Source organism: Hetaerina americana, unplaced genomic scaffold (genome assembly GCF_022747635.1).
Source record: "Hetaerina americana unplaced genomic scaffold, ioHetAmer1.1.p SCAF_6, whole genome shotgun sequence".
Classification (NCBI taxonomy): Eukaryota; Metazoa; Arthropoda; class Insecta; order Odonata; family Calopterygidae; genus Hetaerina; species Hetaerina americana.
The window spans coordinates 7612119-7629606 of NW_027287205.1; the positions used below are offsets into that span (position 1 = coordinate 7612119).

A 17488-nucleotide genomic window follows, 5' to 3' on the forward strand; every position below is an offset into this window, starting at 1 on the left:
CAGAATCTGACGAACATTTGCATCAATTTTGAATTAAGCAGAATCGCCAATATTTAAAGTTTAAATGGTCTCGTTTTCTCTTTTTTACCTCGCGTTGGAACCAACCTAAAATTATATTTATTAGGACCTCCTTGTCCTATCTCTGAGGTCATACATTTTTAACGGGCCAAGTTCTAAGTTAAGTTTTTAAATTAAAGTAACGAGTTACTTTAAACAGTTAATGGAAAAAATAGCGAGTTAAAAATCCCTCGAAAAATAAACTTTTTCACTGTGTTTTAACGCCTACCTATCTAAGTCTGTTTGAGGCAGAGTGGCCATCATCCAGTCTAGGTAAAACAAATAATAAATCCATAATTGCCGCTGTTGCACATTGGTGAGATTGGGATTATCCATCTTCAGGATTACAAAGCTTCTACTCGCACGGGCCATAGCGTAGAGTATAACTTTTCATCAACAGGTCTCTCATTTTATGAAAACTATGGATGTAGAAACTTCTCACAAACCATTAATCATTCTTCGGAACAAGTGAACAAGACCTTACAATTCTGACGTAGAATGGCCGAGAGATCTTCTCAAAACCTCAAAAGTGTCTTTCTCGGGATTGGTTTACGAGCGTTTTGTTACATTAGCGTACAAGGGGGAAATAAATTGAACAAATGATTCTTTCGCCAGCAACCAATTTTGATAATTATATATTGACGTGGGTCCTATCGATTTCCACGATAAGCAGTTCCTGTAATATTGGAAAAATATTTTTAAAAAACTACACATGACCATAACATTTTCACCTGGCGAAACCCAAATGTTAGAGCCATGGATTTTAACTGCCCGTTGGTGATTGTAAAAGTATCGCAAATGAATACAATCTACGTAATAGGACAAAATGGAACTAGACATCCCCCATTTGCTCATACTTCGTGGAGGCAGTAAAATTGCCTCTGGGAATGTGACGTGCGAAATAATCTTTTGGCAAACAATGGTAAACGTTCGGACGCGCGTCGACGATAAAACATTTGAATACTACTTTATGGGTGCCCTTCAGCTCACACGAGAGAATCTTTCCTCGTGACGGCGACCCCTTTACTGCATTGGAAACACCTCGCTGGTTGTTGGAAATCGTATATGCGACCTATTCTAGAAGCTAAGAGGCCGAAAAATATTTCAAGATTGAGTGAAATTTCTCAGTCAGGTCAATCAATCACAACGATGCATGACCGTTGCATAAAACAGTAATTATAGCAGCAATTTAAGCCGTAAACTGGGTTGATACGAAATTGCCAATAAAAATTGTAATGACATACATAGTTTCATACGTCACTTTGATGTAATTTAGGTATGTTTATAAATATAGGTATATATATAATTATATATATATAATGGAAATTAAGTTAGCACTGGTGGACAAAGACAAAAACACAGTAAAACTCAAGAAAGAAAAGAAATTAACTAAGAGTTTCTGTTCCTTCTTGTGTGTTTTTCTCTTTGCTCACCAGTGCTATCTTCATATACATTATTATTCACATCCGTGGGACTTTCACATAAGCGTTACATACAGAAATATGTGTGTGTGTATATATATATATATATATATATATATATATATATATATATACACACACACACACATACACCATAAACACAGTAATCAACCCGAAGGTCGGTTTAGTAGGTGATGGTAGAGTTCGCCCAGTACTAAGCCCTATACGGCGTGTGAAATTCACACATCAGGGTAGGGGGGCCAGTTACTTTCCCTGTGCCGGTTATGGTTTCCCAGGAAGATCTGGTACCCAAAAAATCACATCGCTTGAGTGGAGCTGCAGGTGCCCAGAGCGCCTTGCCCGGGAATCGAACCCGTGCCTTCGGTCAGCAGTCCAACGCTCTACCCATGGACTACCACGACCCACATATACATGCATATACATATACATATATATATATATATATATATATATATTCAATTCACAAATTCAATTCACAAATCAATGGAACGTCCTCCCATCTCAAAAGGGAAAGGCTATAAGAATATTGAATACGTACCACTTTTGTTTATTTGTGCAAAACGCGAAGTACGTAGAAATGCTGTCGTGCTCCATTAAAGTCACTCCGAAATTCCAAGACAAATTCAATGATAAAGTGGGAGAAAACAAACTGGCGACTTCGAGGCAATGATACGTATATCTTTTGGCTTCTCGTCATGAGAAAACAAAATACCCTTTAGTAAATTCAATTGTATTTTAACAAATAATGATCGCTCTCTTTGCCTTATTTTAATTTAATCGCGGAAGATTCTAATAATCTGATTTTTATTGGGCATTAGCATTTTCTTTCGTCTTATAGCACTGTGGTCACTGTACGAGAGAGAGAGTCCCTCATCCCAAATAATGATGTGTTAGCCATGTCCCGCAGTGGTGTAGTATGTAGCCAACCTAAAGAAATACAAGCTTAAATTTTAGCTCATAATTAACGGAAAAAAACACAGCATCATTAATTCACGGATAAGGTGTAAGGAACTATAGAGAGATCATTCACACGTAATTAAGCAGCAAAATTGGTTGTTGGCAGAGAGATGACAAGATTATGTGTTACTTTTGTGATAACGAATGCAAAATTCAATATCAAACTTAATTATGATTGTAGAAGATGTACTAAATTCATCACCGAGATAATGTTTATTTGATTAATCATATATTTTTATAATGTTTGAAAATTAATTTATTTGTTTGAATCTGGCCCAAATAGATGCATACTTTAAATGGGGTTCGGTTTCATCTAGCCCCGCCAATGCGATTATATCGTCTTCCCAGGAGCATTCGATCCGTCCTGCGATGGAGGAGGGAAATGGCAGAGGAAATCTCATCGGGATATCACTTGTGGTGGCTTACTATTTCGTATCCTCGTAAACATTAGCGTACGACACTCATAATTGGCTTTATAATTCAAAGAAAATACTGCTTCTGCCAAGAATTCCCAAATCGCACAGTGATAAATAGACATACAAAGTAATAATCCGAAGACTGCTCACATATGAAATATGGGTAGAGGTCATATCGTACTCGTACCTTTGCCTTTTGCAGCATGTGCCATTCGTCCTGAAGTGTTCTTCTTCAGGGAAGCGCAGTTCCCTTCTTCTTCTGCATTTTCCGGTGCCCTAAACTTAAAGCTATTGCTGAGCTTGGGCTAAGCCGCGGGTGTCTGACGTCATCCATATTTGAACCCAGACTATGACGGATGGACGTCATGCCACATCCATGGCATGGCATCGCAAGTCTCACAGTCACGGCCGTTCGCTGATTGGCCAGTGGCACTGATCCCTCAAATGACTTCCAGCTATAGTTTACCGAAAAGTCAGATATTATATTTTAAAGCAACAAAGAAATTTGGAATTTTCAGAGCTACTAATGATTTGGTACTTTTTCTGTAATAATATACTTTTGTGTAATGTGTTTGACTTCTAAATTGGTACTAGGGACTATATTACGTGGATATATGATTAGTCCTAATTTTATTCAACCACTACAGAACTGTTTAAATTATTACTAGTTTCCGTTATTTTTGGCAGAAAATTCAGTCATTTTATTCATTATCATTAAATTTCTAATTGATTCTACTCTAAATATATAAATGGTTTGGAACACATGACTTTAAAGTATAAAGAAGATCATTTTCAAGGTCAGGTTTTCAGTAGAAAGAATGAATGGACGTATTATTCCGAGAACGTTATTGTTACACTGCAGGATTGCAGAACCTTTAAATCCTCAAACATTTGCAGTGGATCAACAGGAAGTTCATCAATCGGGACAAATGCTCTCTGACCCTACATCCTATCTTACGGTTCCTGAGATTGACTGATTACAATTTGACAGTTGCCTATACAGACGGACTAACAATGAAGGCCTAGGAAATTTATGAATTTTTTTGAAGATCGGTGTAATTTTATGTTTTGGGAATTTAGCTGTGCAAAAATATTACGGAGTGGTAACGCGACGAAAATGAAAGATTGTATTCTTGTAGAGATAATATATGTAACTCGGTGCTGAAAACTTTAGCTTTGACGGTTTATTGAACAGCTGCTAACGTACACATTACAGTAGCAGTCTTGACAAATAGCGATTACAGGCTAGCTTTCGTCAAATGTGATTGTACTTATCGGGGTAGGAATTTGGCAAACAATGAGGACAATTGTGGCAGAGTAAAGATATTTTTCTCAGCAAATTAATAATTTTTAATTGGACATTCACTCTCGTGATATGGCACCCACGCGATGGTAGATGAATTAATCGCGGGTTCGCGTCACGCCTAGAGCACGTTCCCCGCGATTTAAACGGAACAAATGCTTCGTCTGTGCAAACGAAAAACTATCATCAAAGTCATCAACTTCAATTCACGACTCATCATCCTCTTATTGAACTACAAATCTTAATTGACAGGGGGACCCTAGCGGAGGAAGATAAATACTCTTATCCCGCTTTCACTCCTTCAGGTTCGGCGAACATTTTTCAGGGAGATGATTTTTGACTTTTCTGCGAAGGCCGCGAGTTTAAGTCCTCAGCTGATGGGCAGACACACGTCCGCACTGCTGTTTAAAGAAGAAGGACGGCTGCGTGGGACGCGTTTGAAAGCCGAAGATGCCGAAAGGAATCTCAGCGAAAACAGCAGGGGAAACTAGTCCCGGCAATAATCTCATCAAGCGGCATACCTACAGGAATGTATGTGGAAGGGAGAGAGCGAATTAAGTTACTGGGTTCGAAGCCAGAGGAGATGGACTTATTCCCTAGCAGTTTTGAATGGAGACGGGTGGTTGGTAGACAATCAATGAATTGTTGTTAAAACCGTGGACTGGTGTCATAGACCGTACAGAGGTTAAATATGCAATGTATTGGACCCATAAATGAACTTGTGTTGTGTTCGTACAGAGCATCAAAAACAACTTGTCTGATTGTCTACTGATTATAGCAAAGGATTTACATCGTCCGTCGAATTAGATATTCATCTAAAGACAACTTATAATAATTATGAAGAAAAAGGCGTTCATTTGAGAAGAGGCAACTACTGTGTTAAAATAATATAATATTGCAAACAAGGAAGCAGTTCGTCTAAACTTTCAGGACCATATGGAGAGCTCTACGGCAAAGAAGACATAGATCAATTGGACATACCCTGGAGCACAATGGATTAGTTCGAAACATAATAGAAGGAAAAATTTAAGGAAAGATCCCACGAGGAAGACCAAGAGACAAGTACATAGGGCAAATTAAGAAGGACGTAAAACAGGGAACTAATCAGAGGGTGAGAGAATTAACACTAATTAGGGAAGAATGGAGGGGCTCAGTAAACCAATCTTAGGATTGAAATACTGTTAATGATTAATATTATTGTTTATCTTACATTTCTTTGGCGTAGTACATCGGTTTCGGTTGGTTTTCATAATTGATATTTAACTCCCACGAAAATTTTCATGGCAAAAAAATGGTACCACTGGCACTTTCAAATAGATCTAACCTTTTACGGCAGCAGAGTGACATGATACATATATATATATATATATATATATATATATATATATATATATATATATATATATATATATATATATATGGTATATATATATATAAAATGGTATATATATATATATATAAAAAATGGTATATATATATGTATGTATCATGTCACTCTGCTGCCGTAAAAGGTTAGATCTATTTGAAAGTGCCAGTGGTACCATTTTTTTGCCATGAAAATTTTCGTGGGAGTTAAATATCAATTATGAAAACCAACCGAAACCGATGTACTACGCCAAAGAAATGTAAGATAAACAATAATATTAATCATTAACAGTATTTCAATCCTAAGATTGGTTTACTGAGCCCCTCCATTCTTCCCTAATTAGTGTTAATAAATATATATATATACATATACACATATATATATATATATATATATATATATATATATATATATGATTATGTATATATATATATATATATATATATAATCACAGTAATCAACCCGAAGGTCGGTTTAGTAGGTGATGGTAGAGTTCACCCAGTACTAAGCCCTATACGGCGTGTGAAATTCACACATCAGGGTAGGGGGGCCGGTTCCATTCCCTGTGCCAGTTATGGTTTCCCAGGAAGACCTGGTACCCGAAAAATCACATAGCTTGGGTGGAGCTGCAGGTGCCCAGAGTGCCTTGCCCGGGAATCGAACCCGGGACCCTCCGGTCAGCAGTCCAACGCTCTACCCACTGGACTACCGCGACCCGTATATATATATATGTATATTATATTATATATATATATATATAATATATATATATATATATTATATATATATATATATATATATATATATATATATATATATATATATATATATATATATATATATATATCAATATAGTAACACTATATGACTAACGTTAATAGCTAAACGAAATATGTTTCTTCTGAGGCAATAAGCGTGAAATTGCTCTTGATCAAAGGAGTACTTATGGGCTCAGGGCTGTAAATAGTCACGAGGAGAAAAGCACGCAAGCGGCTGTGAAGTTGCGCAATACGAATTTATGGCTATTATTTATAATGTCGAATATGAAAGCTTCAGTTGGCTAGATGTTCGATTGAAACGTTTAATCACTCAATTTCGCATTACTTCAATGTCGGCCGGCTCTTTCAATATTTCTGTCTCGTTTATAACTCCTCTAATGCTCACAAACTTATCAGCTTGAGTTGAAAAGTTTCGGACTTTAATGATTTTCACTCAAAGATCGCCCGAAGAACTCAATTATCATAAACTCAAAACTTGCTTCTATGTCACGGTGACGTGCACATTGGGAGCATGATGGATCACTCACTGAGGTCATTTGCGTGGCCAGAAGGTATCTAAGGGAAAGCGAGAATGTGGTCATCGTTCAAATCCACCCCGAATAATTTCACAGTTTGATTACTGGTAGAAACGGGATAATTCCCAAAGAGGAGATACTCGCCGATCTCTTTAATCTCCTCTTTTCCTTCAGATTTCACTTAATTCACAAGTTTCTGCCCAATCACCACACCAGTTTGTTAAGTAATCGAGAAGACTATTTTCAATATAACTATAAAAGTTAAATTATAAGATTGTATAAAAAGTATCGATAACAATTTCTCCTGACGTGCTGAATTCAGACCGTCGGTTGAGTGTGACCATGATCGCAGATCGTATTGGCATTTATAACATTACTGCGCGCACCAGTATCACTGAAAATTTGGCAATGGAAATATCTTCTCTAAACTCATCCCGAAGGTGCTGAAGGACGGCCAAGAGCAAAGTCGAGTGTGTTTGCTTGCGAAGACCTACTGCAACGGAATCGCGACGATTCCCCAACCCCCTTACAGTTACGACTTGCCACCAGCTGACTATATCCTATTCCCGAAAGTGAAATCCTCTCTCAAAGGACACCACCATGGAACCTTAAGAGCCGTCAAGGAAGCTTGCAGGCTGATCCCTCGTAAGGACCTTCGGGAATCCGACTACCAGGGAGCCTTAGAATCGTGGAAAAGCCGCATTGGCAAAAGTGCGTCGACGTTCAAGAGATGCAGTTTAGAACATTTTGAGGTATTGCAGCAATATTTGAAATTAATTTATTTTTCTAAAACTTTTCCCGATACATTTTATGCGAACCTTGTATTTGTCAATTTCCTTTTCTGAATCTTTTTTTCAATTTCTTAATTAAAGATTTCATTGAGTTACGTGTTAGTAGTAGTTTTTAGGGGAGGCGACCGACAGCTAAGGTCATTTGCGCCATAGGGGATGGACAGGAAAGGATGAAGGGTGGAGAGAAACCCGGCGTCGGCATTAGCCTACTCTTTACGAAAGGCGCCAAGGGGTCCGCAGTTTAATGTCCCATCCGACGGACGGCGTACTCACTCAAAGTGCCCTCCACAAAGCACCTCAAGTAGGGATCGAGTTACCTCTGAAAAATATTCAACACCGGCGGGATTTGAACCCGGACCCTCAGGGTGGGAAGCCAGTAAGTTAGCCCCCAGAGTTACGTGTTATCACATGCACTTGTATTTACATAACATATAATAATGGCTAAAAAATGCGGAATGTGACAGCATAACATGCGGGTTTGCATTTGTTATTCAAATCAGAAAATTATGCTGCAGAACTCTGTGGCTCTATTCATCGCAATTTTCCCGTCATACCATTAGAATGAAATAAACTAATTTCTGCTACTATAGAAGCCTATGCTATAGGCTTCCTTAGGCTAGTATAGCACGTGATTTAGTATAGACATCAACCATTTCACCATTGATTATTGATTTTAAATGACCGAACAAAAATAGACATTTGAAACATGAAAGTTCCTTAAACTGACTGTAATATTTCTTCAGAAGTTAGCATACTGATACAAGTGCTGGGAATTTTTAGCCGACAACCTATTTGATTTTTTCTTATTCCTTGATAATCTCAAAACATCCTCTTATTCTTGTGTAAATTTTATGTCCTTAAACAGGACATTAGTACTCGCATATGAGGGAGCAGTACCCATTCCTCTAAACCACGGTTCGATCGTGTGCTTCAAGTCTGGTCCCTGTGGCTCTTTACGAGACAAGTCAGGCCCAACTTAAAACTTTCAACAGCAACAGCACATTTGGCATACACCCTTAGGCATGGTTAGAAGTAATGGATATATTGCTTCTTGTATATGATCGATACCTTTCGGTACTGTATCATATCTTTAATCACATGAATTTCTTTTACATCCTTCCTGTTGTCCCTGCTAATTGAGATAATGTAAAATACGGAGGTAGACTTAAGACTAATGCACACATGCTTGTAGACAACGAATAAAATTACCTTCAGAATCACTCCTGGTGGCATATGGAAGTAACATTCCTCCTCAACACGCATGTGCACGTTTGAGGGCGTTACATTCATCCGGTGTATTTCGAGAAGCGGAAGTATAGAGACGTGTTCTAGAGCCATGTCAACGCGAGTTAAACACCGTTAGTTAAAAAGTGACTCCTACTGAGATTCATCTTCTTTAAAAGGTTGTTTATGTCGACGATATGTCGTAGCATCCGTCCTCCAACACGTTGAGAACTGGTCCGTCGAATCGGATACGCTTCTTAAACGAGAAACTCCACCGTCTCTGAAATCGCGGTCAATTACACAACTCCGATTCGGATGGCCATCAGCGGCGGGAAGGCCTTTCCGATCGCGCCTCCTCGGATTCATCTCCCGAGGGCGATTTAGATGGGCCACCCACTTGGTGGTGCGGGGGACCCCGCACCTCCCGATGGATATCGAAGAATGACACCCCTCGTGTTCACGCCAAACCGATGCTGCAATCTTTCCTCCCACCCACAGCACCGAAAAGAGGGCCGTGCTATTGTTGTGTAATGGGCAGTCCGGTGCTCGCAGGCATTGTGTGCAGATCGGCAGGGGGCGAGAGGTGTTTTCATTCGGGAGGCGTAACGGGTGGCGGGGGCGGGGGAAGGGGAACCCGCGCACGTCTTGCCAACGGCGTTGCCAGACTCCGACGCCCACACTCCGAGGCCTCACTTGCGCGGATTACACATCGACATTTGTTGGTCCTATTTCATGGCCAACCTGCTGTTAGGGCATGAATAATAAAATCTCAACTTAAAAGATTTAATGGAAACTTTGTGAATTAAAAATTTGTTCGTCAAATTGAAGAAGATTTTATTCAATTTTCTTTTATAGGAAGTTTCCGCAGAGATCCGTGCACTTACGTTTTAACACTTTCGGGTTTTCCTACTCCGTGAGTATATGTAAAAGACAAAACTGATTGTTTCATTCTGCACGCTGAGAATTTCTCCAGTAGCTGACGGAAAGTAGAAGAGAACGAAACGTTGATATTTGATAATATTTTCAATACACGGCAGGAAGACCCGAAATATAATTTAGTGAGAGAATAGTAAGAAGGTAGGCTGAAAACTAATACATACATGCTTGTAGACCACAAAAAAATGACCTTTAGAAGCACTCCTGGTTGCATGTGGAAGTAACATTCCCCCTCAACGCCCATGCGCAGGTTTGAGGTCGTTATATTCATCCAGTATATTTTGAGAAGCGGAAGTATGGAGACGTGTTCTAGTGCTATGTCAACGCGAGTCAAACAGCGTGCTTTTATTGAATTTTTTACCGCTGAAAAAGTGGCTCCTACTGAGATTCATCGTCGTTTAAAGGCTGTTTATGGTAACAATGCTGTTGATAGGTCTACTGTAAATCGATGGGTAGTAAAATTTCGTGGTTGCCAGCCTGGAAAAGTCATAAATTTTTATGCAACACGCAGCGGACGTCCGATCACTGCGACACACGATAAACATCGCAAACTCGTCAAAGATTCGATTCAAAATGACCGACGAATCACTCAAAAGCGTATCGCAAATCATATTCGAATATCCAATGAGCGTGTCGGACTCATTATTCAACAATTGGGATACCGTAAACTCTGTGCACGATGGGTACCAAAACAAACAGAACAAACAAAACCCTCCTTATTCCCCCGATCTTGCGCCTTGCGATTGTTATTTGTTTTCCTTAACTCAAGAGACACCTTAAAGGTAATCATTACACCTCGGACGATGGGATAAGGGCAAAAATTCGATAACGGCACGCTGTTTAACTCGCGTTGACATAGCACTGGAACACGTCTCCATACTTCCGCTTATTAAAATACACTGGATGAATGTAACGACCTTAAACCTTTGCATGCGTGTTGAGGGGGGAATGTTACTTCCACATGTCACCAGGAGTACTTCTGAAGGTCATTGTTTTGTGGCGTACAAGCATGTGTGCATTTGTTTTCAGCCTACCCTCGTATAAGTGAACAAGTCGATAATAACAGGGGATGAGCAAATTATTAACGTCTTAAACATTTTTTAACCATGTGCATGCTGTAAATTATCCGTAAAAATAATATAACCGCGGTGCTCTACCCATTAGAGGGCTCGGCCGCTGACGTAAAGGCTTAGGGTTCAAATCATGGTGACTTTGGACGGCCTCAGAAATGATCAGGCTAAGGAATGGTAAATATAGGAACCAGAAAGCTATGGAAGAACCGTGGACTTGAGAGATAAAATCAAGATTTAGGGGAATAAGAAACGCGGCGATAAACGAAGTTCTTCCACCTTAAAATTATCAAATATCTTTTTACATTTGTTCTTCATAAATGGTCTGGTGACGCCGTCCCTATTGAAAAATAATGCTAATTTCACTAATTACGCGGAGTGGCGGAGGCTATATCTAAATTACTTCAGTCAGGATAATGAGAAGTAGAAATGTACATTAATGGAGATATTCCGGGACAACGCTCAGCACACTCTTATACCGATGCCGTTATCATATATCCTTTATTAATAACTATGAGCATCTCGTAATACTTCAATATATATATAATGGAGATATTCCGGGACAACGCTCAGCACACTCTTATACCGATGCCGTTATCATATATCCTTTATTAATAACTATGAGCATCTCGTAATACTTCAATATATATATATATATATATATATATATATATATATATATATATATATATATATATATATATATATACAGGGTTCGTCCGGAAAATAAGTGTACTGAGCTCAGGAAAAAAAATTTATTACACTTTTACATATCTTAAGCTAATATTCCTCAAAATAGGACCCTTGTGAGTCGATACACTTGTTCCAGCGGCGTTCCCATTCCTGGAACGCTCCCGCGAAGGCATCATCGGGAACCTCTCGAAGACTCGTCGTCGACCTCTTCTCTGCCCTCCACGAACATCTTGTGCCACCGAAAGATCATGTTTCTGGACATGTCTGACTCCCCGTAAGCCTGGTTAATCATACCGACAGTTTCGGTAGACGATTTCCTAAGCTTTACCGCAAATTTGATGGAATAACGCTGCTCCAAAAACTTCGGCATCGCGTTCCGTGACGTGGGTCGAGCGTGGAGGTTCGCGTTAACAGAGCTCCTCACTACACCACAGCTCAGAGCCGACTGCCTTTTTCAGCGTCGCTTGCCAATATACCCCCCTCCAATCGCAGCCCATCAGAGCGGTGCTGGGCGCGCCTGGAGCGGCGAGAAAAAATCAGTAGTCAGTACACTTATTTTCCGGACGAACCCTGTATATATATATATATATATATATATATATATATATATATATATATATATATATATATATATATATATATGTAGTACAATACACAGTAACACACAATATAGAAACACAAAAAAGAAGAACACTCACACGTGATTTCTTGATATTTCGACGGAATCACTCCGTCTTCATCGGAAGATATAGAAGATAGATAGGACTTCTATATCTTCCGATGAAGACGGAGTGATTCCGTCGAAATATCAAGAAATAACGTGTGAGTGTTCTTCTTTTTTTTGTTTCTATATTGTGTGTTACTGTGTATTGTACTATTCGGCACTTCCGTGTTACGTCTACGAAAGCATATATATATATATATATATATATATATATATATATATATATATATATATATATATATATATATATATATATATGTCTTTTTGTAATACCCTCGCCAAGTCCTCTCACTCACTCCCCACCCGAATAATCTCTCTCTCACTCCCGACTGGCATAATCTTCGTGTTTTCTCTTCCATATCCATCTTACTACTGCCATTCCGGAGCCATTACTCTTCAGTTCCTAATTAATCCTAATTCTCCTTCCTCGAATTTTGTTTCTAGAACCATTCAATACAGCAACCCATATAAAAACCTCCAATTATATCTTCTTTATTCCTCCACTAAAAGCTTTGGCCATTGAAAACCTTCATGTTTCAATTTCTTTTTTAGCCACTGCAATTATTGCCTTTATATCCTTATTACTATGTTCACTTTAGTTAAAAAAAACCCGCACGCATGCATAAAATGATGCACCTGCTCAAATTCATTCCGAAGGGCATACGCACACGAAATACTTTATCAGCTTAATAAGACAAAAGGAGTAACAAATGGAAAGAGATGGGTATCAGAGCATGCTCTGATACCCATCTCTTTCCATTCCATTCTTTCCATCGATGTCGAATCAATTCCAAGAAGTATCATTCATTAGCATTTAAATATTCGTAAATTTTATGAATATTTAAATTAAAATACTGCCTGCATAACTGCCATTGTAATTATGTCATCTACGCTATATTTTCTATTTGATTAGCATAACTTCCAGCTACTTTGATAACATCAAAATTTGAGTATAGTGCGAAAATGTTTTGCTAATTTCAAATGGGGGAGAAAATTAAATGATGATTCGATGATAATAATTAATTTAATTATGACAAAATATCATAGTTTCAGGTGACACTCTTGGAATGCTTCCTCATAAATAAAATGAAAACGTGATTCTACAAAGCTGTTTTGTGTATCGCAAAATTACAAAATGGTTACATTATGAAATAAAAACATATATTGGTTTATATTTTCCAAATCTCGATATGCTTCACAAACTTTGTTATGCTTTACATTATCAAACCGTGATTTGTTCGTCATTTAAGCTTCCGGAAATATTATTTTAATGCTCTCCTTAGGCTGTATAAAATTTTAATTTTGCTATTTAGTACTAAAATTATAATAAACTTTAAGACAGGCATTGAGGCGATCACATCACGATATTATTAATATACGCTACAAAATATTCCAGTTTTCATTCTTTTAATTCGGCGTTTACCTCGTCAACATGGATACATTCGCTGAATTATGCCTGAACTATACGACTCGGAACATCGGGGTTCCAACGGTTAGCCACGTTTTCTACTCGTGAGTAATAAAAACGACTACAGAGGACCACTTCCCTGTTCCGCTACAGAAAGCGCTATTTAAAATTTTCCGTATTCTTCTATGAGGAATGAATGTAGATAATGGCGTCCCCGAATCACACCATCTTGCTTACCTGGAATGCTATGACAATTGCTATAGATACGATTGCGAGAAATTCGAGAAACCGCAAACAAAACAATAAGGTTTTATTGCTGGAGAAACAGCTCTGACACCATTAAATAAGCGGAGAAATCGAAATGCTGGGAGGAACAACGTGTATGGATTGCAAAACAAATATATTTTTATTTTTCAATTTCTGTGCGGATAAACATACCTTGGTGATGAGACATGTCGAAGTTTCGTCGAGCGATCCACGCGAAGCATACACGAAACTCCTATCCTCCTTATAACTCTTGCCCTCATTTATTTCTGCACCATTAATCTATCCAAAAAATGTTTGCTGTAAAGCATGGTGATTCTTTTTGTCACCGATTGTGTTTTGAGATCATTTACGCGTTCCTTTTTCTCCGACGGATGTTCTATCTGCGATCCTTATTCAAAACACACTGTGCGAAAAAATCCCTCCAGGTTTACGCAAGAACAATTTTGCCAGAGAGGGGTTGGACGCGCGTGCGCTCGGAGGGCTCCCTAAAGCATCGGGGATTCGTCCCGGCAATTAAAAACTCAGCGCGCACGTGATTTATGACCAAACTAACGCTAATGCCTCCGGCGGCGGGCTCGCTCTTTCAGATAACGAGTTGGAAACGTACATCAGCTCTCTGTCCTCGTGACGTAGACGTAACTTACGACGAGGGAACTGTTTCCATGTCATCAGATGATAAATAATAGATGGGAAATTTTAACACTTTTTGCAACAAAGGTGTATTATAAAAAGTACGAGATTGATACTGCTCGCATTAGGTTTCATTTTTAAATAAAAAATTTCCTTTCGTGTACGTATCTATTGCATTATAAAAAAAATATCGTACCACTCTAAAACTGACACCTATGTTCACCTAATCGATGTTGAAGACTACTAGGTCTGTTCCAAAAGTAGTAGGACTGTTCCAAAGAATCTGTTTGAAAGAAAATTTCAGAGTTTAAGAGGACGCCTCGGTAGCTTAATTGGCTAAAGCACTCGACCGGATATTGAGTGATCTGGGTTCGAATCCCAGTCAAGGCGAATGATTTTTACACTCTGAAATTGTTGCATAGTAGGACTGTGTTTATTAAAAATATATTTTGGCCAGAATTGATACATTCCCTCAAATTACTTCCAACTACCACCCTTGTGTGTTCATACACCGCTGACATTGGGTTTTCCACGCCTCGCAAGCCTTCTGGGAGTCCACGCCCGGAATGCCGCTAAGCTCCCTCGTCACGACCTGCTGTAACGCTTCCACCGAGCCGTGGTGACGTCCTTTCAGCACGAATTTGAGGTGGGGGAAGAGGACGAAGGCTTGTGGGGCAACTTCAGGGCTTTAAGAATGGCTAAGGAATGGTCGAGAAGCTCTTGGAAGATCCGCGTGCGAGTTTCCTTTTGCTCGCCCATGAGCACTTGCGGTACCAACTTCGCACACACCTCTCTCATGCCCTTGTTTTCGGTCACAAGTCGTTCGAAATCACTTTAAGGGATACCGAGTTCTTCAGAATTCATACAAACACTTAATCTGCGATCCCTGCCCAACAAAACCTTCACTCTTTCAAAATTTTTTCACTTTTTGAGGTCGAAGGGCGTCCTGAACCGTAGAGAAGATGCTAAAGACGCGTCTTCAGCATCTTCTCTACCCCCCCCCCCCCGAAGAAAGTTGTGTCACTCAAAAACACCCTATATACCCATGGCGCCTGATAAACGCCTGGTCTATTGTTTTGATTATGAGTGTAGTGCCAGAGGGTTCATTCCTTCCAACACTTTAAGCATTCCTCCCACCCTTTGGCCCTGCACGCTAACTCAAAATAATAGCACAGACGTTTATCTGGCTCCTTGATTCCTGAAATGAACCAGGTATTAATGTTAGATATTAATCACCTCAATATTCAGATATTTTCATCCCCCTCCGCTCCCAAAACCTTCCATATTATTCCCACACTTCTAAAAATTCCCCTCGCAAACCTTCCCCCACTTTCCCCTTTCATCCAGCGTCCCCAGCCCCTTCTGTTAAAACCTTCTCCTCAGTTCTTTGCTTCTCTCTCTAGAGAAAGGTGGTGGTGACTACAGAAAATTCGGAAACGTTGAGTTTCTTTTCTTTTTTGTTTTGTGTTTTTGTTTTTATTTTCCATACAAATATTATGGTTCGTGGCAGAAAAGTAGGGGGCAAGTTAGAAACGGGGAAATTGAAAGCCAGATCAAGGAAGGGTCAACGTTTCCGGACTCGTCGTGTGAAATATTATCTTGAAGATTAAATGAAAACTTAACGGATTTCACATATTATTTTATTGCTTCATAACAGTTTGCGTTGCAAAAGTGATCAGATGCATTGCCAATTAGGTAGCTTGGCATCTGAAAATACTACGTTGTACAGCAATGAAATATTTTAGTGAAATCCACCGAAGCATTTATTCAGTCTTAAAGTGGTGGAATATTATTTGGAGGCAGTAACGGCGACGATGCAAGAAGAAAATAGCTATGCTTTACACTTTCAGACCTCAATTTATGGATTTTTTTAATGTCCACGTTAAATGAGTTAGTGAGGAAACTTTAATAAGTCTAAGGAAGAGAGTCCGTGGAAAATTACAAACTCATTTCATATGGACAAGAAAATACCAATTGGAATAGCTCAGGCAAATAAAGAAAAGAGTGCGATTAGCCAATAATATTTTGTATCTGGGGTGTGCCTTTCCATGAATTTGAGGTATTTGTAATCAGAGCAACATATAAGTGAAGACTGAAGGACACTGACGAGACTGGTTCTACAGAAGAATAGTGGAGATCAGATAGATGGGTGAAATAATTCATGTAGAGGTTCTACTAAGGGTCAGAGAAGGAAGAAGCAATTTAATGAAAGTTCTGGAAGGGAGTGAATAATTTATGGGACAACATTTCATACACGACTACCCAATGAATATAGTCGATGATAGAGGGTTCATGGAAAGGACTGCAAAGGATGACGTCGGAAGAGATATATGAATAAATAATGACAGGCCTCAAAAAAAGGAATATTTCGGCATGAAATGAAAAGGCGATAAAATATTGAGTGAAGAACTACATTAGACAATCTTAGGAATGATGGCCGGTCGTGGTGATGATTAAGAGGAAATGCATATCATATTTTCGAAGTGATTTGAATGTGGAAGTTGCGGAATTGGTAACGCAGAACTGTAGTCAAGCTCAATTTGGGGACGTACGCGTCGCAATGTTTATTTATCACGCGATATAATTAATCGTTCCGGGCATAAACTTGTGGAATTGCTCCACAATGAATAATATCAAAATAAGACATTGTAAATCCACATAAAAAATAAACTTCAATGCAACCCAGGTTTCACGGCGGTGCAGCATCATTAGGCCTGCAGATTTACAAAGTTTTATTGTGATTTCAATGCAACATTTGCGGATGACGCGGATGACTTCGTTAAAAGTTGCTGTTGCGGTATCTCCCGCAGTTTCTTTCTTTTATTGTGATATTATTCATTTTTACGCGAGTTATGGACTGGATCTGGTAATCATTACAATTAATGGACTATCCGATATTAGCCATAGCGA

General features: G+C 39.0%; 1 protein-coding gene across 3 annotated transcripts in view; it reads left to right on the forward strand.

Moving 5' to 3' along the window:
- Nucleotides 1–17488, forward strand: part of LOC139695066 (calcium/calmodulin-dependent protein kinase type IV-like) — a 76115-nt gene that overhangs the window by 5861 nt on the left and 52766 nt on the right. The window contains exon 1 of one of the 3 annotated variants that reach the window (XM_071593682.1): nucleotides 15203–15224. The exons of the other annotated variants lie outside the window; for them this stretch is intronic. The gene's annotated coding sequence lies outside the window, so the exon portion shown is untranslated. Of the gene's footprint in view, nucleotides 1–15202; nucleotides 15225–17488 lie in introns of those variants that run through there. 3 annotated transcript variants of the gene reach the window in all.